The sequence below is a fragment of the Cebus imitator genome, unplaced genomic scaffold, assembly GCF_001604975.1.
Source record: "Cebus imitator isolate Cc_AM_T3 unplaced genomic scaffold, Cebus_imitator-1.0 Scaffold535, whole genome shotgun sequence".
Taxonomy (NCBI): Eukaryota; Metazoa; Chordata; class Mammalia; order Primates; family Cebidae; genus Cebus; species Cebus imitator.
In genome coordinates, this window is record NW_016107850.1 from 1,109,087 (window position 1) to 1,132,378 (window position 23,292).

The 23,292-nt window shown below is 34.6% G+C and overlaps 1 protein-coding gene across 1 annotated transcript in view; it reads right to left on the minus strand.

Moving 5' to 3' along the window:
- HTR2C (5-hydroxytryptamine receptor 2C) overlaps positions 1-23,292 on the minus strand; it is a 287,010-nt gene that overhangs the window by 255,088 nt on the left and 8,630 nt on the right. Inside the window, exon 2 of the mRNA XM_017514709.2 lies at positions 7,704-7,768. The gene's annotated coding sequence lies outside the window, so the exon portion shown is untranslated. The remainder of the gene's footprint in view (positions 1-7,703; positions 7,769-23,292) is intronic.

Consider the following 23,292-nt stretch of genomic DNA (forward strand, 5'->3'; position numbering starts at 1 on the left):
AAAAAAAAAAAAAAAAAAAAAAAAAAAAAAAAAAAAAAAAAAATCCACAACTCAGATTCCTCCCCAGACCGGTGTACTACTCTAGCACTCATTATGCTGTCTTAAAATCGTCAATCTTTTAGCAGATGAAAAAATGGAAACATGACCAGGATAATAAAATGTATGAGTTATGGTAGATATGTGGAATTTAAGGCAAACTTGGGTCATTGCAAAATAGCCAAGTGCAATTCCGTGTAATACATATAAAGTATAATGTAATATTAAAGCAGAAATAGGAAAGCTTAGCAAGGAGAATATATAAACTAAGAATTATATCACTGAACAAGGTATTCATTTACTAACACCATATTTTAATTATATTCATATATATTCAATATATATATTCCATATATATTCCATATAGTCATATATTCAGGCAATATATTCATACTATATTACATTTAGGCATATATATATATATACACATATACACACACATACATATAGTGTAAAATGTAAGCCCTATTAGCAATAATCTTAAAACTTTAAAAATTATGCTATAACTCGTTTGACAAACATTTGAGTTTGCTCATTTAATAAAGCATAGCAGTAATATGATTTGATTATCTGATATTGCAAAATGTGAACATGAACCTCTTGCTGCATGAAACGGGGCAAGAGAAACTCATTCAAAATTTTTTTCTGGACTGCTCAATAATGCAAATGTGGTGTTAGGCATTTATAAGTTTCATCTGCTTGTATTGCTAATATTACATTTAAAATCATAGCAGTACTTTTACTGCTGTCAGTTATGAGTTGATAGCTCACATCTGCAACCCTTTGTTGAGGTCTTAGTTACTGAGACTTCTCGTTTTTCACCAAGCTGCAATATTTACTGCTGCCACTGGGGGGAAGGTAGAAAAATATCCTCTGCAATTGAACAGCCACAGACCAACCATCACCAAAAATTACAAAAATGACTTTTTCATAATTAATGCCTATTTGTTTATTCAGTTATCCAGTCAACAAATATTTATTAAATCATTGGTATATCCTTGGTAGTGTGTTAGATGCTAAGAATACAATATTGAGCAAAAGCAAATATTGTCCCTGATCTCATGGAGTTAACATCTAACGGAGGAGATAGGAATCACAAAAATAAATGTATAATTATCAATTGTAGGCCGGGCGCGGTGGCTCACACCTGTAATCCCAGAACTTTGGAGGCCGAGGTGGGTGGATCATGAGGTCAGGAGTTCGAGATCAGCCTGGCCAACAATGTGAAACCTGTCTCTACTAAAAATACAAAAAAATTAGCCAGGCATGGTGGCAGGTGCTTGCAACCCCGGCTACTCAGGAAGCTGGGGCAGGAGAATCGCTTGAACCCAGGAAGTGGAGGCTGCAGTGAGCCGAGATCACGCCACTGCACTCCAGCCCAGGTGACAGTGCGAGACTCCAACTCAGAAAAAAATAGACATATATATATATATATATATATATATATATATATATATATAAACTGTAATAAGTGCTATGATGGAAGGTACGTGGTATTATCTATTAGGGTATATAACAGAATGCTCACCTTGTGTTAGGGGGTAAGGTGGGCAGGAAGTCTTCCTTGTTCCCATAAAAAAAAAAAATGCCTTTGAGCTTATGCTTTGAAGGCTTATATAGGAGTTATGGTGTAACTGTTGATGTATTAGGAGAGATGAGGAATGCAAGGTAATATTCCCAACAGAAGGCACAATTTCTGGCAAGGCCCTGTGATCAGAGAGACCATGTGCTCAAGGAACTGAAAGTAGGTCAGTGAAGCCGAACTATTCATGAGCAAGGTGAGGGAATATATGATACTGAAAAGGGAGGCAGGAGTCAGATCAGGTTCTCTTTTATAAACCAATATAAAGATTTTGATATTTTTCCTAGGAGCAATAAGAATTGGGAGAATGGATTTAGGAGTGCAAACGTGTAATAGGGAGAACTAGTTAGAAGGTTATTCCAGTACTGAAGAGATGATGGAAAGCCAAACAGGTATGATGTTTGTAGAAATGGAGTGAAGATATTTAGGAATTAAAACTGACTGGAGTTAGTAATAAATTTATTACGGGGGATAAGGGAGAGGAAGACTTTCAAGGATGAATCAGTTTCTTGTTAATCCTGCTATCTAAATAACAATGCAGTTCCCTGCAATGCTAAGAAACTTGCAACACATCGAGAGTACTCTCTTACACAATTAAAACCCTATGAAGTCACTGAGAATACTCAGTGGAAGCGCAAATAATTATAAGATTAATTTATGTATATATTTAGTGGATATACCACACGTATATGATTTAGTTTTCATATTTTAATAGTATCTTTATTATTACTTTACTATTAGTTTATTAGTATCTCTAAAGACTTGTTATGAGAGAACTAAGTGAACTGTACTTAGATCTACACAGTGGCGATCTCTAAAAGCTATTGTTAGGAATTTTACTTACACAATGTACTACTTTGCTGGGGGCAAAATCATTTTTAATAAGAGCAAAATGCAATTGAAACATGATGTAATATGCAAATAGTCACTTCACACAGCACATAAAAGCTTCCACACCATTAAAATGTCTGTATTTTATTTGAAGGATCTATGCTACTTTTAAATTACAGTCATACGTACGAAAGCTAAGACTAATACACATTTTCAAACAGTGAAATAAAAATCAATATTCTTGTGCTATAAACTCTTTAATCATAATATCCTTATAGGGTATGATTAATTTACTTGGTACAGTTACTTAAGTTATACCTATATTTTATATTTAAGAAGATATTAATCTTTTGAAAATGTATAATTTTAAAAAGTCAGTCAGATTTTTTTAAAGACATATGTTGAAAACCAGAAAACATACATATAAAATTATTTTACTGTTATTATCTAATATGAATGAACATGTAACTTTGAAACCACTTTGGTACTGTTTGGCCACTTCCATTTCCAAAACAAAATAACTTTCACTTATTTCAGAAAATTTGCAGTATCTTAGAAAGGATGCATGCAAAACTATGTTGTTAATCTTGTTGAATTTTGGCACAGACTATTGAGTGAAAAATATGTGTGGCAGATAGTTTTAAAAGTTATCAGTTGGCTAAGTTAGGTTATGAAATACAATAATCAGTTCTTTAAGTACTTAGTTAATCCCATGTGTTTTGATTTCAACTGATAATTATAAAGGATCACTTAAATTTTTGACTAACAAAAGCAAAAACTACACAGAACGTGGAAATATCTTATACAGCTCAGGTTTTCCTGTGCTTTAAATGTGTATGCTCATTTACTAACATGCACTCCTGATCAGTACCTCTCTTCCAGAAATGTTGTTATTTTATCATGATAATATTGAAAACTATTATTTTTGTTTTTTCATGATACAGTTTTTCTGATAGCTATTATTAAACGAATTATTGAATACATTATTGAATGTATATTATGTGCACGACACCATCTTAGTTCCTTAAGTGATATAAAATACATGTATTGTACTTAGAATAAATTATTGTTACTTAACACACTCAATTCTCTGCTCCTTTCATAAGTTGTTTTTTAATTTTTAATTTTTGTGGGTACATAGCTGGTGTATGTATTTACAGAATATGTTTGACTTGTTGATACAGGCATTTGATTATATATTATTTACATCAACCAAATTAAGAGCTGGTAAGTAATAAAATATATTTCATTTTTAAATTAAAGATGTAAAATTAAAATATTTGTGAATAAAACAAATAACTACAATAAATGGCAAGTGAAACGATGGAATTGTCTATCGATGTAAGCAATATTTGCTATTTGTTGCGGTCTATTTCTATATTTCTGCTTTTCTTTCTTCTTTGTGTTTGTTTTTTTTTGAGGGGAGGGACAGAATCTTGCTTTGTCACCCAGGGTAGAGTGTAGTGGTGTGATCACAGCTCACTGGAGCCTTGACTACCTCGGCTCAAGCAATCCTCCCACTTCAGCCTCCTAAATAGCTAGAACTGGAGGTTTGCACCATCATGCCTGGCTAATTTTAAAATTTTTTGTAGAGACAGAGTCTCACTATATTGCCCAGACTGGTCAGAAACTCTTGGACTCATGCAATCCTCTCACCTTGGCTTTTCAAACTGCTGGGACTACAGGCATGAGCCACCATGCCCAGCTTATTTATGTTTTTCTTAAAGTAATTTGATAACCTAGAATAAAGAACTTTGCAATAGATACTCAGTTCTATATCAAATAACTCATATTGAAAAGAGATTCTGTTAATTAAACTTGCATTGATTTGTAGTAACACAAGACCACATAACCAAAAGATAAAAATTCTTAAATTGTTAATGTAAGTGTCAAGAGAGTGACAAGTATAACAATGTAGGACCAATGTATGTGTTTTATTTCTTCATTACATTAACATTTTCTGTGAAAAACTTGAAATGTTGACATGGTTTTACAGAAAAAAATAATGTTTACCTTTGATACTTACTGATATTACAAACCTTATCCAACTCAGGAGGAGCACAGTTGTCCAACTGATCACAGGAGACATTGAATATATTACCTAAATTGTTACTTTGACTGTGATATATATGTACATATATATCACAGTTGCATAGGTAGCATAAGTAAGCCTTTACGGAATGTATTACTAAGTTCAAATGATAGTAGGGACAAATTTCTTTTTTAAGATTTATTGAGGCTGGGTGAGGTGGCTCAATCCTGTAATCTCAGCACTTTGGGAGGCTGAGGCCGGTGGATCACAAGGTCAGGAGATCGAGACCATCCTGGCCAACATGGTGAAACCCCGTCTCTACTAAAAATACAAAAATTAGCTGGGCGTGGTGGCACATGCCTGTAATCCCAGCTACTCGGGAGGCTGAGGCAAGAGAATCGCTTGAATCAGGGAGTCAGAGGTTGTAGTGAACTGAAATTGCGCCATTGCACTCCAGCCTGGCGACAGAGTGAGATTCCATCTCAAAAAAAAAAAAAAAAAAAGATTCATTGAATTATATAGCTTAAAATAGCCACAGATGACTGGGCACGGTGGCTTATGCCTGTAATTCCAACAATTTAGGAGGCCGAGGCTGTTGGATCACTTGAGGTTAGGAGTTCAAGACGAGCCTGACCAACATGGTGAAACCCCGTCTCCACTAAAAATACAAAAATTAGCTGGGCGTGGTGGCAGGCACCTGTAATCCCAGCTACCCGGAAGGCTGAGGCAGGAGAATCACTTGAATCCGGCAGGCAGAGGTTGCAGTGAGTCAAGACTGTGCCACTGCACTCCGACCTGGGTGACAGAATGAGACTCTACCTCAAAAAATAAAAATAAAATAGCCACAGAAATCACTAAGGACCTGCATATCAAAAGCCCAAAGAATATCAGGCTGTGGATATATACATATTTTAATAAAACTCTTCTATTTACAGTAAGAATTAATATATTTAACAACACCAACATTATTTACAATAAATAACCATGCTCCAGCCTTCTATAATAAATATATTATACATATCTTTTTCATGTCACTGATATACCCTGACAAAGGCAGCCTTACAGAAAAGCGAAGTAAGCAAAGGCCTTACATACCTATTTGATGAGACATGAGGCATATTTTCCCCTTCAGCTCATCAAGGGATTCAGTTATGGGAACCACATGTTAAACTATCCCTCCCTCTAGATGGGGTAGGACTTGTAAGGTATTGCCACATTTGGATGAATTTGTGTATCAAATCTTCTCTAATTAATAGCTGGATAAGAGCAAAGTGGCAACAGGTGTGTATACTAAGGGGGTGCACAGGCCTGGGAGAGAAGCAAGGAGTACTCACTATGGAGTTGTGAATATCTGGCACATAGAGGTAAAAAAAACAATGTGGTAAGGACAGAATAGCATTGAAAGGAAGACAATAAAGATGAAATTTGCTAACTTCACATTCTAGTAAGGCTTACCTTGGTCTTTTTTACCAGACAAGGCTTACCATGCCAATGATATATATGAGATAGTCTTGTGTGAATATTGTTTGAAGCCTCAGAGTAGAAACTTACCTGCATGTCCAGGTTAACCTATTTCACCAACGCAGTGAAAACATCTGCAAGCAAACTTGGATCTTCACAAACACTTAGAAAGAGTGACTTCCTGTGTGCTTTCAGGACAGCTATGGGGATTCTCTAAAATCTTACATTTTATACTTTTTGAATGTCTCTTGTGATTTTTTTTTTTAATTTTTTTCCCCCTCTGGAAAGCTGTTGAGATCATCAGGAACTCTTTTCAATATATATTAAACAAAGAAAGTCACCGTTGCCATCATCTTAAATGGTGAGCAGTTAAATAAAACAGAACAATTTGATGTTGGCTATTCTGAAAAAGGTTACATTTTAATGCAGCCATTTTGATGCAACTGTCTTGATGTAAAATCACTGTTTTCTTGCTTCTTTTATTTTTCGTTCATTAATAATGTGTGCAGCAGACATTCCCAACCTTATTCCATCCCTGTCCTCTCTCAAATTTTGATAGACTTCGACTTTTCATTTCTTTTATATAATGCATATATATTAATGTTATACTAAAATTTTCTGTTAAAATTTTACTGCCAAAAATGAGTTAGTTTATACCATCGTATCAGTTCTTCCTCCAAAACTATTATTCTAAAAACATTTTGTGGTATTAAATATTTGTATATGATTATGAGAACAATCAGAAATTTAATTGAGAATTCCCTGTGCCGTCTGGAGTCTAAAATAAGGAATCCAATTAAAACCTACCTTTTTTAACTTGTAATATATTTACCCAATCAAATAATCATGCTCTGGACATCTATAGAATGTGGAGTGTTCCATTATCTAGATCCATGTTATTCAGCATTTATAACTGATACCCCCTTTTGAGAAACAAAATTCTCTGCTCCCTTCCTCTGCTCCTGGGATTTTTATGTGTATCTATTGAGAGTATTTTGAAGATCTATGTTTTCTCAAATTTATCATAGGAAACAATAGCTAGATTTCCCACACCCGCAATCATGGATATAAGAGTTTGCCACTGAAAGTAGGCCAGGTGTGATGGCTCATGCCCATAATCCCAGCACTTTGGGAGGCCAAGGTGGGCAGATCACCTCAGGTCAGGAGTTTGAGATCAGCCTGGCCAACATGGTGAAAACCTGTCTCTACTAAAAATACAAAAAGTAGCTGGGTGTGGTGGCATGCACCTGTAATCCTGACTACCTGTGAGGCTGAGGCAAGAAAATAGATTGAACCTGGGAGGTGAAGGTTGCAGTGAGCCAAGATCGTGCCACTGCACTCCAGCCTGGGCAACAGAGAGAGACTCCATCTCAAAAAAAAAAAAAAAAAAGGAGTTTGTCACTGAAGGAGAAAATTGAATTTTTTAATTTTGTCTTTACTAACCTAATTGTCCCAATTTATACTATTGTATTTTATACTTATTTACTATAAATCTGGGGTGGTAGTTAATGGTTTAGTAAGGGAGTCTACATCACACATTACTTAGCAATAAATAAGCTGAATTTTTTTTTCAGGTTGCATTAAAATGCTGTTTACCAATTACATAATATTCTTTTTCAAATATGTTAGGCCCTTAACGGCATATGTTTTACTAGTTCAGGGGTAGGTCTACACTAGCAAAATAATAAGAATCACCTAAATATAATAGTTGAGTATTATTTCAAAATAAGAATCTCAAGGCACACTTTTGTGTATACTTACAGTTGTTTTCAAAGGATGGCGTTGCTTGGCCTGTTATAGATGCTCGCGGGTGTTAGCTGATAACCCTAAAAGCAAACATTGAGAAAAATACAGTAAGAACTCCATAAGTCAGGTGCCATGCACAGTACATATACTATTCACATATAATGAATGACTGAAAATTAGTAAGGCTGATGCCTATAAGCTTCAGAAGAAAGAAGTTTAATTTATATAAAATGAATTTAAAACAACAAAAGATTAGTAGAGCAGGAATGTCAGAGGCATTTGAACCAGAGCAACTCCATCGTGAATAGGATCTGGGTAAAATGAGGCTAAGACCTATTGGGCTGCATTACCAGAAAGTTGAGGCATTCTAAGTCACAGGATGAGATAGGAGGTCAGCACAAGATACAGATCATAAAGACCTTGTTGATAAAACAGGTTGCAGTAAAGAAGCCAGCTAAAACTCACCAAAACCAAGATGGCCATGAGAGTGACCTCTGGTAGTCCTCACTGCTATACTCCCACCAGCGCCATGACAGTTTACAAAAGCCATGGCAACAACAGGAAGTTACTTTACATGGTCTAAAAAGGGGAGGCGTGAATAATCTGACTCTCGTTTAGCATATCATCAATAAATAACCATAAAAATGAGCAACCAGGGCTGTGTGCTGTGGCTCACACCTGTAATCCCAGCACTTTGGGAGGCCGAGGCGGCTGGATAACTTGAGATCAGGAGCTCAAGATCAGCCTAGCCAACACGGTGAAACCCCGTCTCTACTAAAAAATACAAAAGTTAGCTTGGTGTAGTGGCAGGTGCCTGTAATCCCAGCTACTCGGGAGGCTGAGGTAGGGAGAATTGCTTCAACCAGGGGGATGGAAGTTGCAGTGAGCCGAGACTACTGTGCCACTGCACTCCAGCCTGGGTGACAGAGCATGACTTGGTCTCAAAAAAAAGAAAAAAAAAAACAGCAGCCCTCAGGGCTGTTCTGTCTATGGAGAAACTATTCTTTCATTCCTTTACTTCCTAATAACCTTGATTTCACTTTACAGACTCGCCCTGAATTATTTCTCCCAGGAGATCCAAGAACCCTCTCTTGGGTTCTGGATCGGGACCCCATTTCTGTAGCAGGTATGTCAGTGTTTGTCCTTCTGCTAAAGAGGAAATTAAACATTAGTTAAGAATTCCAAATGAATCAGCAAAATTCTAAGTCAAATGTCAAGTTGAAACATTATTTCACATAGAACAATTACAGAGCAGGAGTAAATAGTATTTCATCAATAGGTACTAAAACAATATTAGACCCTGGAAGGGGAAACCACATTTGAAAATCATCATTTCTGTATCCATTTTTGTAAGACCATCAGTTGCCAATATTTATTCTGGAATGCAAAAACAAGACTGAAACAAATATTAGCCAGCTGTATTTTTGCAGTAGGACAAATAAATTTGGTACAAGGACGTTAACATTTGACAGATTTTAAGCATCAAAAATTTCCCAAAACACGTAAAACATGACCAAAAAAACTTTTAAATACAGGGATTATTTTTAAAAATATAAACATAACTCTTGCACTCAGCAAGAGTGATGTAAAGATCATTACAGTTATGAGAAATACATAAGAAATGTTAATTATTACATTGAGGATATTAAAATATTTCATTAGCTTACAAGCTTACCAACATAAGTTAACATATTTGAAGTATAACATAAAATATTTGATAAATGTTAAAGCCACATTTAAATAATTTAATGTGACTACCCCTTACATCATGCAAGATACAATGTACTATACCAAAAATTGTACTTTTCATTCCTTATGAAAGTAAAAAAATAGCTCTAACTTCAAATAAGTGAAAAATAACTTGGATTAAAACTTTGCTGTTTTAATCTACATTTCAGAAAATACATTTGGTATTTATAAATTTGAACCAACACTTTTTTGCCTCTTTTACAGCTCCAAATAGTGCAAAGATTTATTGAAATGACTATGCAAGAACACGTGATCACAGTAACCTTCAATTTTCATGAAACAGTAGAAGACTTACAGTAAATAAAAATAATTTCCTGGGAAAAAGGGAGATAAAACTGGTTCTACCTAATATGTTTGAAGGGGCAGAGGCACAAAATTAATAGCAATCTTGGAGCAATGATGAGACTCCATGTTTGATGGAGAAGCTGGTGACCAAGGTATTATTCTATTCAATAAGAATTATACATTGTATTGCAGAAACGCATGAGATCATCTCAATACACATTAATGATCTGTTATACTCGTCGCAGCTCCCACTTTATTTTACCTAACTTAACTGTTCAAGTATCCTGGGAGGGAAGGAAAAGGTTGTGGACCGAGAACTGATAAGAACGGAATTACAGCCCCCTAGTGGTGAATTGTGACTATTGCAGTCAGAACAATGTGAGCTGTGACTGTAATTATGCCATTTATTCATGAAGGGTTTATGTTTTTTCCACTTTTGGAGAGGATTGGGACATTTTGCAATAAAACATTGCTGCTCCGTCACTAAAAATTATTCAATCAGATATTCTTTAAAAAAATTTATCCAAGACCTATCAACTGAAAATGTTTTCTGAGGTCTGTAACGTTTTAGTGTTGATTTCTACAATTTTAATTAATTTTGCAAAAGTATGAAGAACTTTGAGCGAAATCAAATTTTTTCTCAATTTTGGTCTCTCTTTTTAGCCTCACTTGCTTCTTCCGTTCCTCCTGATCACAACATTCTTTATATTAACATTTTGCATTTATCATACACTCTCCCATTTTTTTTCCTCTCAGCTAATTATATGTAAATTTGAGATTTATTTTATTATTAATGTCCTGTTATTTCAAGTTTCTCTCCATCTTACCAAAGTATCATTTTTTTAAATTTCCACAGTGACTGATTTTTCTCTTTTCGGAGGCGAGTGACTCTAGATAGAAAACATAGATATACCTGACCAAAACCTTGCTCTACATATTAGTCCAAACACCATGCCATTCCATTCTACAAAAATCGCGCATGGAATACTTTTAAATTTCACATATGCATTCCATTACCTCTGATACTATTTATAACTGATTTATGAAGTGACATTATGTGTAATTTTGTGATTATTCAAGAAAGATTTATACTACTTTTCCTACAGAAATTATTGTTATTTTGTTTTCAGCCTACCCTGAGAAAAGATGCTATAAAATAGTAGTTTCAATTCAAAATTATGGTTTAAAAGTCATAAGAACCCTGTGAAGATTTAATGGATAAATCTTATTGCTGCCTTATTTCTCCTTCAGTTGAAATAATACAGAAAACATAGGCATTTAAAGTGGAATGTCTGTCAGAGAAATACCTACATTACTGTGCATTAAAATGCCAGTAGTCAATCTTGAGTAGGATGAGGAAATGCAGGCATTACAAAGAGCTTAATGCACCCTTTTCGATATTCATGGATATTTATGCTCATTTAAAAAGGAGGGGGCTGTCTTTCATTCAGGATTAAAACAGGACCACAGAGGGACTGAATGGTACCCTTTACTGCCTACTTTGGCATTTAAGGAATCTACCTTAAGGAGTATAATTAACATATAATAATATGTGCATATTTTAAATGTAGAGTTTGACCAGTTCTGATGAATGTTTACACCTGTGTAATTGCCACTCTGATGAAAACATAAAACATTTCCATCCTTCTGCTTCTTTGTAGTCAACACCTTCCAAGCTCCAGGGAAATACTTTTTGACTTCTATCACTGTAGATTATTTTTGCCAGTTATGGAAGTTCATGTAAATGGAGCCATACAGTATGCTCTGCTCCTTTTCTGTATCTTCCAAGCTTTCTTTGTTCAAACGAATTTTTCTTCTTTCACTGAGTCTTATTTATAGACTATTTAAAGCATACATATCCCCTTGCCTCATCCTCCTAATTTATTTTTTATTTTTATTTTTATTATTTTTTGAGACAGAGTCTCTCTCTCTTGCCCAGGCTGGAGTTCAGTGGTGTGATCTTGGCTCATTGCGACTTCCGCCTCCCAGGTTCAAGCGATTCTCCAGCCTCAGCCTCCCAAGCAGCTGGGACTACAAGTGCGTGTCACCACACCCAGCTAATTTTCTGTATTTTTAGTTCGGGGTTTCGCTGTGTTAGCCAGGATGGTCTCTATCTCCTGACCTCAGATGATCCGCTCACCTTGGCCTCCCAAAGTGCTGGGATTACAGGCATGAGCCACCACGCCTGGCCCTCTTAATTTATTAATTTAAATTTTCTTAACTTTCTCTTCAACTTATCATGTATTATTTAAAACTTCAATCTTTGTCTAACACGATACTGTCTTTTAAACTTACTGTGTCATGTCAAATAGAGCAATGATGTGGATACTTGGAACAATGATTGGAACTTCAACCTAATGTGATCAACCAAAAGAGTAATTAAAACAGAAAAAACCACAGGAGAAATCTTTTAAATACAAAATGGTGCATTGCCCATTACTTTACATTTAGCACATCGAAGATAACAAAAGCAATTATGTTCTAGTGTGTAAAGAGCCTATACATTTCAGAAAAATATTAAAATATGTATTTGAGGATGTAACTAATAGGATCTATTTTCATATTTTATTAGGTTTTATGAGAGTTATTCTTTAATGGGAAGTATATTAAAGAATACATATCAGATTTATTGTTTTAATGAGAAGTATATTAATACTAATAAAAGATCAGATTTTATGTAGAAAGCCCCAGTTTCTGTATTCAAATTTTATGTACTTTTTTTTATTAGTGATGTTGGTGGCCAAAATGCATACCAACGAAAGTTCCTACTATTGCAAGAGAAGTATTCAGAGCCAATTAGAATGACAGGCAATTTTATTTCACAAAAGTCCTCTAAATAAGGGTAATTTTAAAGAAGTGTCTTCCATATCAGAGATTTAGAAAAGAAAGAGATGGCACACTTCAATCAACTGCTTATGACATTCAACTGCAAATAGCATGTACACAAAAGTTTTTTGAGGTAAATGCCTCTTCTTTGGAAAGGATAGTATGGTTTGGCAAATCTTGATTGGATGGAATGAGAAAAAAAAATGAAAGAAATGGACTAGAAATGTAGCTTTCCTGAGTTTGAAACTTAGTTTTTCTGAATCAATTTATTGTGAAGAGGATAACTTCCTTTTTATTGATTTTGCAGTGCTAAAATGAAATTGAATAGCCAAAGTAAAGATGACAGAAGCTCAGACACAAAATTTTATTTTTCATTTCTGAAGTGTGAAAAAATTAAGGACTTAGCCAAATAAATCAAAACCCTATTGCCTAAATCTAACCACAAATTTTACTTTGTTTGCCAATCCTTCTTAATCTCAAACAACTTCTCTGATATTCCCAGCAAGTACATCTGTTCAAAGTTTGCAGGTTCTCAGAATAAGCAAATCTACAGAGACAAAAAGAGGATTTCTGGTTTCTTAGTGCTGGGAGTTGAAGAAGTATGAAGGGTGATTGTAAATGGGTCTAGGATTTCTTTTGGGGGTGATGGAAATATTCTAAATTGTGATGATGATTATACAACTCTGAGTATACTAAAAACCACTGAATTCTATATGTTAAAAAGGGCAAATTGGATAGTATGCGAATTATAGCTCAATAAAACTGTTAAAAGTGATTTGGGGTTAAAGCCATTACTTCAAATGAAAAAGCAGATCTCACCGGGCACAGTGACTCACACTTGCAACCCCAGCACTTCAGGAGGCTGAGGCAGGTGGATCACGAGGTCAGGAGTTCAAGACCAGCCTGGCCAACATGGTGAAACCGTATCTCTACTAAAAATACAAAAATTAGCTGGGTGTGGTGGTGGGTTCCTGTAATTTCAGCTACTCAGGAGACTAAGGCAGAGAATTGCTTGAACCTGGGAGGCGGAGATTGTAGTGGGCCAGGATTGTGCCACTGCACTCCAGCCTGGGCGATAAAGCAAGACTCCATCTCAAAAAAAAAAAAAATCTTATCTTCAAAAGATAGATTTTTAAATGTGAGAATACAGGATCTTATTAAACCTCAACTTTAATGAAACAGAGAGTTATGAAAAGGTACCCTTTGCGAAAGGGTCTGATTGTATTGTTATAAAATCAAGTGGGGGAAAATATTAATTTTACATAATAAAAGCGTAAATATTTTATACATGTAAGATTCATGAAAGGCCAGATTTTTTTTTTTTTTTTGAGACAGAGTCTCATTTTGTTGCCCAGGTTGGAGTGCAGTGACATCATCTTGGCTTGCTGCAGCCTCTGCCTCTTGGGTTCCAGAGATTCTCCTGCCTCAGCCTCCCAAGTAGCTGGGAGTACAGGCACACACCACCACGCCCGGCTAATTTTTGTGTTTTTAGTAGAGACGGGGTTTCACCATGTTGGCCAGACTGGTCTTGAACTCAGGTGACCTCAGGTGATCGCCTGCCTCGGTCTCCCAAAGTGCTGGGATCACAGGTGTGAGCCATTGTGCCTGGTCTCAGATTTAATAATAATCCTAAAATCTGATGTTCTACACATGTATGAAAAATGCATTAACATTTTATAGTGATGTGGAAGCTGGAGCAGGACATTAAAAAGAAAAATTAAAACTATGACATATGGCAAACAACTGAAGCATTATGAAGTATTAAAAAATTGAATAAGATACATTCAAAGATTAATTTTTATCTTGACCCTTTTCAAATCAGCAATTAATCAATGTTTGTATATAATCAGAATAATGCAAACTCTCCCGTTAAGGATGACTCTTTTTCATCATTGATCTTAACGTTGTACCATGGGTCCTAGTCACTTTTTTGGTGAGGAAAGCGTAAAATCTGGAAGTATCCAATAAATGGCCAAGAAGAAGAAACTCCATACCTTCTTTATCATGGGGAAACATTGTGTTTGATATTTCATTTTAACTTCTCTACTTACAGTTGATATTAATTAAAAGTTATTTTGGGCAATTCTGTACCTTGATTTGCAAGCCTATCTCTTCCTCTCAACTCTCTTCTTGCTTAAATTGTACCAGCGTATAGACCACTAGTGATTTTCTTAAATAAATAAATAAATAAAGAGTTTAAAAGCTAATGAATTCAGAAACAAGTTTAAAAAACTACTGACAGATTCTGGATATTCTATAGGCTTTTGCTCTGAAAGTATTTGGAAACTGATTCTTAAAATACTCTTAGCAGTAGATTTGTTTGGTATGATTTATTTTTATTAAAAAAAAACTAGTCGTAATATTTACTAAACTTGAAATGACAAGCTTTACTGTAAAAATTACAGAAAAAAATCAATACAAAATATATTATCAAGCTGAAGTTATATGACAGAAGAAAACATTTTAAAGAATACATAAAATGGATCTTAAAAATTGGATTTAAATTTTGCATTTAAAATGTAAGTGCCATGTTTAGATTTGAACTTGTCAAGTTATAAAAATACATGACTACTGTCAGGCATGGTGGCTCACTCCTGTAATCTCAGCGCTTTGGGAGGCCGAGGTGGGTGGATCACGAGGTCAAGAGATCAAGACCATCCTGGCCAACATGGTGAAACCCCATCTCTACTAAAAATACAAAAATTAACTGGGCGTGGTGGTGCACGCCTGTAGTCCCAGCTACTTGGGAGGCTGAGGCAGGAGAATCACTTGAACCAGCGGAGGTTGCGGTGAGCCAAGATTGCACCATTGCACTCCAGCCTGGGTGACAAGAGCAAAATTCCATCTCAAAAAAAAAAATGACTAACATATATGAAATTAGATTAAAATAGAATTACTTATTACGCTACAAAAGTATAAAGACAGCAGTAATTTTGTGGAATATCCAGTCAAAATGTTTCCTCTGTTGTTATAACTGCCTTTTATTTTCTAGTAAATGTGATTCTTAAGGTGATATTTTAAAACATTTTAAATATTTTTTAAATATTGTGATTCATCTTTTATTTTCCTATTTAATTGCCAACTACTAATATTACATAGCATTTTGCATACTTTTTCTATATTTATTTATGTTAGTAAATAACTGTCCTTCACCTCTAATAATAAGCTGTGATATTTGAAAATGCACAAATTCTTGATTTGTAGAAGGTGATATATGATTGATGTCTCCTTGTCTTCTATTTAGTTCCTTGAAAACATTGTAAATGACTAAGTAAATGTTATACTGAGAGCATGTTGTTGTGCATGAGTATTTGGCATATTTTTAAACCTTAAGGCTGTTAATCAAGGTACTATGGAAAAAGAACACACAACCTTTGTAATTAGACAGACCTGGGTTTGAATCTTGGATCAACGCCTTATTACCTGTGTGTTTGGGCACATGACTTAAACTCTCTCTGTTTCCATTTCTTTTTTCTTACAGTTGTGAGAATTACATGAGATAATGTATGTAATTTACGACATGCACTGAGTAGGATATGGTTGGGGCTCAGTATTTGTTAATTCTTTCCCTTTCTCTTTCCTTTTCATTAGAAGTGTCCATGATTTCTTTCTTAGACTTTCTCCTATCTCAGAGATTCTGCTGTATATTTACTAGATGGAATGGTATATGTAAATAACAATTTCAGTAATACTATAGTTTAAAATTTCTGACAGAAGTATGAGTAAATAGAAAATCCAAACTACCAATCAACACATACATTGAGGATTATCTTGGGGTATGTACTTTCCTTCTCATCACTGTTTCTTTGTGCACCTCAATGAAAGTTAACTATTTAAAATTTGATTGTAACATGTGAATATTTCAATTTAAAATCAATACAATATATGCAAAGCACACATGCAAGTGAATCATGGAAAAATCATCACAGAGGTAAACAGACTTCAATCCATAAAATGCACTTCATTTTTTACCTTTTAGATCATGCCATTGAACTTGTTTGATTGTTCGTGTTATGACTTCATCTTTCACAGACTGTAGTTCACAGAGACATTGTCCTTAAAAACCACATGAAGGTCACTGGTTTCCTTATAAAAATGACATAATGGATTAAAGCTGGAATTCTGTAGCTAGTGACTCATGCTTGCATTTGTACGTTTTAAGAGATGTAATTTATAGAAAGGAAGCATCCAGCCTTGAGCTCTTTCAGACTTCGGTTGCTCAAATAAATTAAGAAGTAAAGGCTAACATAAATAAGAGCACATGGCCTGTCAACTGGTCAGTCATCTAATTTAAACTTCAAAAAATTCTCTTATTTGTCTTTATGTGTTTCTTTCTCACTGTGAAATATATGTATGTTATATAACACACACATATATATCCTCTACCTGTATGTCAGTAAGAATAAAAGTCATAATTTTAAAAGTATTCACATACTTGTATAAACTTTCTAATTTTTGAAGCCAAAAATGCAAATGTACTTTCTGTTCATTTTGAATTTATTAAGCATGACATGATTCTCAAGGACAGTATGATGTAGTCAAATTTTTAAAGGCTTTCATTTAATATGCTACATAGCTTTCAAGAGGCAGTGAACCATGGTGGAAAAGAACCTGATTTCGGAGTTAGGAAATTGAAGTTCTGTCTGCAGTTTTGCCCATAATTAGCTGTATGACCCGAAGCAAATCAGGAACCCTCTCTAAGCCTTAATTTGTTCAACTTTAAAACATAGGCAATATTAAGTCACTTACAAATGTGATCAGTATGCTTTAATTCTCCTTGTTTTCTTAGAGTGCTTAGTATTTAACGTGTTGTTGCTTTCATAACATCATCCATGCATTTAGGAATTCTAAAGTACTTTGCTGGTATTCCTAAAAATAATCTGAAAAAAATGGATGACTTTTTTGGCATTGAGAACTAATGGTCATGTGACATTCAGACTATTAATTTTAACTGAAAGTCTATCTACAGCTCATTATTTACTAGTAACATAAACCGTGGTGTAATTCAGGCATCTAAGGGCTTGCTGATAACAAGTAATTCGTATGACTTCTAACTATATAAGGTACCTTACATATTTCTATTGGCATCATTCAACTAAGCTAATACATTGCCAAACACACAAAAGGCACTCAAATCCTGTTTGCTGATTTATTTATTTTTATTAAGTTAAGGATATAAAAACAACAGAACTGAATATGAATGACTCTAGAGTCATAGAGGGATTTTTTGTTGTTAAACAAAAGTCTTTTCAATCTGAAAATCTCTGTGGGTCAGTCAAAAAGAGATTTGGCCACTCTATGTTTAGGCAATAGTGAAAATGGCATTCAAAAGAGTTGATTCAAATTTACATTTCTTCTTGGGGCTTTGGGATAAAGAGGTTTTCGTATCAGTATTTTTATTCCATGCAATTTCTTTCCTATTTACTGTGCTCCTAGAATCTTCTCTGAATTTAACAGTAACCTTTTTCTTCCAAATCCTTCATGTAGAGCTCATATATTTGATCTCCAGCTACTGACTAGACTTCAGACTACTAAAGATCAGAATTAAGTATTGCTTTTTCTTCTGGGAAGCCCTGAAGTCCTCAGTCAAATATCTTGCCCAGAGAAGAATTTTAACAATCGTTAAATGTAACAATGTCTAAAGTTGGGGAAAAAACCTGAGAAAAGTTTCATTATTAATATTCCCAGATAAATATCATTCTTAAATATTACCAAACGCTTTAAATAATGAATGCTTAATTTTTGGACTTCTTTTCTTTTCTGTCTACAACCTTCTCTTTTTTGGAAAATTCTGAAATTTAGCTAAACCAGTGTAGCATGGATTGTTCCAAATTCTTTGATCTCTAGGGCTGACCTATCTCTAGAGGTCCAGTATCACATTTTCAGTTCTCCAGAGAATATCTGATGGTGCATGTCTCACCATTATTTTAAATATATTCATATCAGAGGTGACTCTCACCCCCACTAACTAGTTCCTAATTTACCTCTTCTCATACCATGAAACATGAATATCCCACAGCCCTTTGGAATATTGCCTTCTTCTGCGTCAATTCACACCCTACTTGTTCGCGAGCTCCAATTCATTTCCTATCTATGCCAATAAAATTCCTTTAGTTGTTTCTTTTCCTTCATTTTTATGTTTTACACAATTTGGCTCTTCACTATATAATGTCTTGATTTTTGTTGCATGCCAGTACAGTTTATCTTCCCAAATAAAAGATAAATTTCTCAATGGTAGGAACCATAAAATGTTTGCTAAATCCTCTCTTAACAGTTCTGTGACTCTAAGAACAAGTGCTATATTCTCTAACATGTGTTTTTAAAAATGTTGGATATAATTAAGCTTCAAAAAATGTTTCTTTTTTCTTTCTTCTTTTTTGTTTGAGATGAAGTCTCACTCTGTCACCTAGGCTGGAGTGCAATGATACGATCTCAGCTCATTGCAACCTCTGACTCCTGGGTTCAAGCGATCCTCCTGCCTCAGTCTCTCGAGTATCTAGGATGTATCTGGGATTACAGCCACACACTACCACGTCCAGCTAATTTTTGTATTTTTAATTGAGATGGGGTTTCGCCATGTTGGCCAGACTGGTCTCGAACTCCTGGCCTCAAGTGATCCCCCCCACCTCGGCTTCCCAAAGTTCTGGGATTATAGGCATGAGCCACTGTGCCTGGCCCAAAAAATATACTTAAATGATGATGACATGATAGAAATCTACAAGATTACTCAGATCAAGAGCAGGCTAGAGTACCACAAGTTAAGACCTGACTGAGGACAAAAGTTTGAATAATTCTTTTGAAATTATCTTATAGCAACATATATGGTACAGCTTTAGATTCATGAAAGATAGTCGTAAGGTATCTCGGTATTTTTCCAGGGGAAAGTAATTGGAAATCAAAATGGAACACTGATAAAAGTCATGAACAAGCTATAAAAAACTTATTTTTTCTGCTTCCTGCCTCACCCCCAAAGACTCAAAGGAGTGCTGAATACAAGTAGAGGAAATTGAATACTCCTCAAAAAAGAAAGGTTCGAGTACAGGGGCAAAATGATCATATGAAATATAATTAAAGGCCTCTAGATGAATGTTTGTCCAGAATTTGTTTCCTTTGAAACCCTTTATAAAGTAAGAGCCTGTATTTGATTTAACCTAAAAATATAATAAAGGAATAAGATAATTTCTAATCATGAAGCTAAACCATAAACTCAGCATTCACATTATTGATATTCAACAAGATATTAATGAACTCCCATTTAAAATTCCCCACTGAAAGCTAACTTTGGGACAAAAATATTCAAGTATTTTGTCAATTTTTATACTAATTAAAATTTTCTCCTAAAAATTGTTTTTCCAATACTTGTATTTAAAGCAAACATTGCTACCTTATCCACATGCACAGTATATTTTAAATGTTTAAATCTAGGGTATACGATATTAAATTGTTTATCAGCACTTCTGTTTTTAAAAAATATGTTGGCTAGGTGTGATGGCTCACGCCTGTAATCCCAACACTTTGGGAGGCTGAGGCAGGCAGATCATGAGGTCAGGAGATGAAGACCATTGTGGTCAACATGGTGAAACCCCATCTCTACTAAAAATATAAAAATTAGCTGGGCATGGTGGTGCATGCCTGTAATCCCAGCTACTTGGGAGGCTGAGGCAGGAGAATCGCTTGAACCCAAGGAGTTGAAGGTTGCTGTGAACCAAGATCAGGCCACTGCACTCCAGCCTGGTGACAGAACGAGACTGTATCTCAATTAAAAAAAAAAAAAAATGCCTTGTGTGTGGGTAAGGTAGAAACGTTTGCTTTAAATACAAGTATTGAAAAATAATTTTTTTAAATGCAGAAGGTACCCTCTGTTATCTGGGCTCTGGCCTATCACAGGAAGCGTGAAAGGGATAGGGCTAATAGTCATAAAAGTAAAGGAGAACTCGTAATAAGTTGAAGCACTCTTTTGAAAAATTTGAGGCAAAACTCAATCAGGGCTTGATTTACTTTGAAGAAATCTTGTTTGGCTAAAGGGCAACCAGATAGCTAGCCTTCTAATACATTCTACGGAAAACGATTTGGATTTTCGTTTTATGTTTTAATCTGTCATATTGTTCACTAGTCAGTCTATGTTTGTTTAAATCTTGACCACATGCAAATGAATGTCTGCTTCTTTGTAGAAAACCAAGCATTTATCATGCTTTTTAAACAACTCAGAGTAACATGACTCTCTCCACATATATACAAAAATATACACACACACATCTATATCTAACTTCCTAATTGTATCATTTATTTCTGAGCATCTAAAGTTCTCTGGAACTAAGTATCTACGACGTGACGAGAGGGGAGAGTACGGGAAATAGAATGAAATTTTGAGGCCGAGCATGGTGGTTCATGCTTGCAATCCCAGTGCTTTGGGAGGCAGAGGCAGGATGATTGTTTGAGTCTAGGAGTGCAAGACCAGCCTGGGCAACATAACACGACTCCCATCTCTACAAAAAAAAAAAAAGTTGGGCATGGTATGGTGGCACACACCTGTAGTTCCAGCTACTTGAGGGGCTGAGGTGAGAGAATGGCTTGAGCCCAGCAGGTTGGGGTTGCAGTGACCTATGACTGTATGACTGCACTCCAGCCTGAGGACAGAGTGAGACCCTGTCTCAAAAAAATAAAAGGAATGGAATTTTGAATAAGAACTTGTAGGTTTGTTTGAATTGGGCCGTAGAATTAACTGTGTGACTTTACAAAAGTAATTTAACCTGTCTTATCCTTCGTTTTTTCATTTGTTTAATCCAAGTAGTAATACTGGACCTAACTAACTGGAAGTTATGTTGAAAATCAAATGAAGGGGTATATGAGAAAAATATATACAAATTCTAAAATCTCTACAAAAAATGTTGTATTATGGAGTAATAAGTGGATATATTAATAATAAGGATATTTTGTGATTGTAGTATTAAACACATTTAGCTATATGTTGCCTTTGTTAGAAAATAAGATAAAAATGAGGGAGGAAAAAACAGGAGAGAAAATATAAGAATTGCTCTTAGGCTGAGAAAATCTACAATAGGAAATAATGAAAATTTAAAAAATACATGATAAAAAATATAGAAAGAGTTAAAAGAGAATGTAAAATAGATATTAGGATGAATCTCAAAAAAAGTACCTGCATTAGTGAATCTGTAGTAAGATCAAGAAATTTGGAGTTCTCTATATGCTATTTGTAATCTCTCTTTCTGAAGCCTATACAGCTACAGATATTAAAATAATGAAAAGTTTTTAACTGGAAAACATAAATATTTCCAACATTCTTTACTATAAGTAATTATCTATGTCCAAAGGTTGACAATACAAATAACTAGAATTGTTTACATTTATGAATTGCTTTCACGTCAAAACGCCTTTTGCCAAAGCATTTTGATCCATTTAACCTTTACTTCTTTTTCAATTTGTATACATTTATTAAACATTTTAATATGGAAAACTGTTTTACACCCATCTTTATTGCCCCCAAAAGTAAAATATCTATTATGGTATGATTTACCATTCAAGATGTCTAGAAATCTTCTAGAAACCCTATTTAAAAAAAAATGATAATTGTTTTTAATAACATTTCTGTGTCCTAAGGAAGTTCATTTTTTATATACTAGATTAACTATAAGATATAGCATAATGGTTTCTGAAAAGGCAGCAGAATGTTACTGTCCTATCACATAGTTAAATAACTTCTTTTGTGTAGAGTTTGTAGCTGCACATTTAATTTATTATAAATCACCTAAAATGATTGTTTATTATTGATAGCCAAAGATATCTTAAATTTACTTTAAATAATAAAAGACAAAAAGAAGAGACATTTGCACTCTCTCAGTAATCTTTAAGACATGAATCATTTCAAATGTAGGGCACTGGAGTGAATGGAAAGTTCAAGACCCAGAGTGAATATTGACTTGAGATTTTATAAGAATTTCTTATGTAGTTGAAGAGTCACAACCACTAATCTTCTGGGTTATAAAATCAACTATCAGAATATTATTATTCTTTGAAGTGGATATTCAGAACCAGAAACTGTTAGTATTTTCATAAGTTTGTAGCCTTTGAAATGATCTCAGTAACCATCCAGTCTGCTTTTCTCTTTTAATGGATGAAGACATAGAGGCTTGTAAAAAACTAGAACTTAGATCATATAACTCTAAATTTGTACTATAAATACCTTTCCCACAGTGCTTGTGTCTTTTTGTATATTAATTATTCAGCAAATATATATTGAGAGAAACCACAAAGTGTAATGATATATGCAAATGGTAGTTGGGGAGGATAAACATGAATAAATTGTAATCTTTGTTCTATGTGAATTTATAATCCAATAGGAAAGATCAGAATCAAATTTAAAAGTAAGATGATGTATCTTAAACCTTTAACACCAGGCCTGGCTCTAAAGTAAAAGTTAAAAACCAAATAACAAAAATAAAATGCAATAGAAACCGGGTGTGGTGGCTTAACGCTTGTAGTCCCAGCTACTCAGGGGCTGAGGCAGTAGGCTAGCTTGAGCCCAGAAGTTCAAGGTCAGCCTTGACAACATAGCAAGACTCCATATCCAAGGAAAAAAACAATGTAATACAATGTGCTAAGTGCCCCATAAGAGGTGCAAACAGTTATGTCTATTTTCCTAAAATTTAAAATGGAAATTCTGGTGTTCTTACACATGTGAGTGTAACCTAGGTGATTTTTTAAATATGGTCAGTAGTCTTTTTAC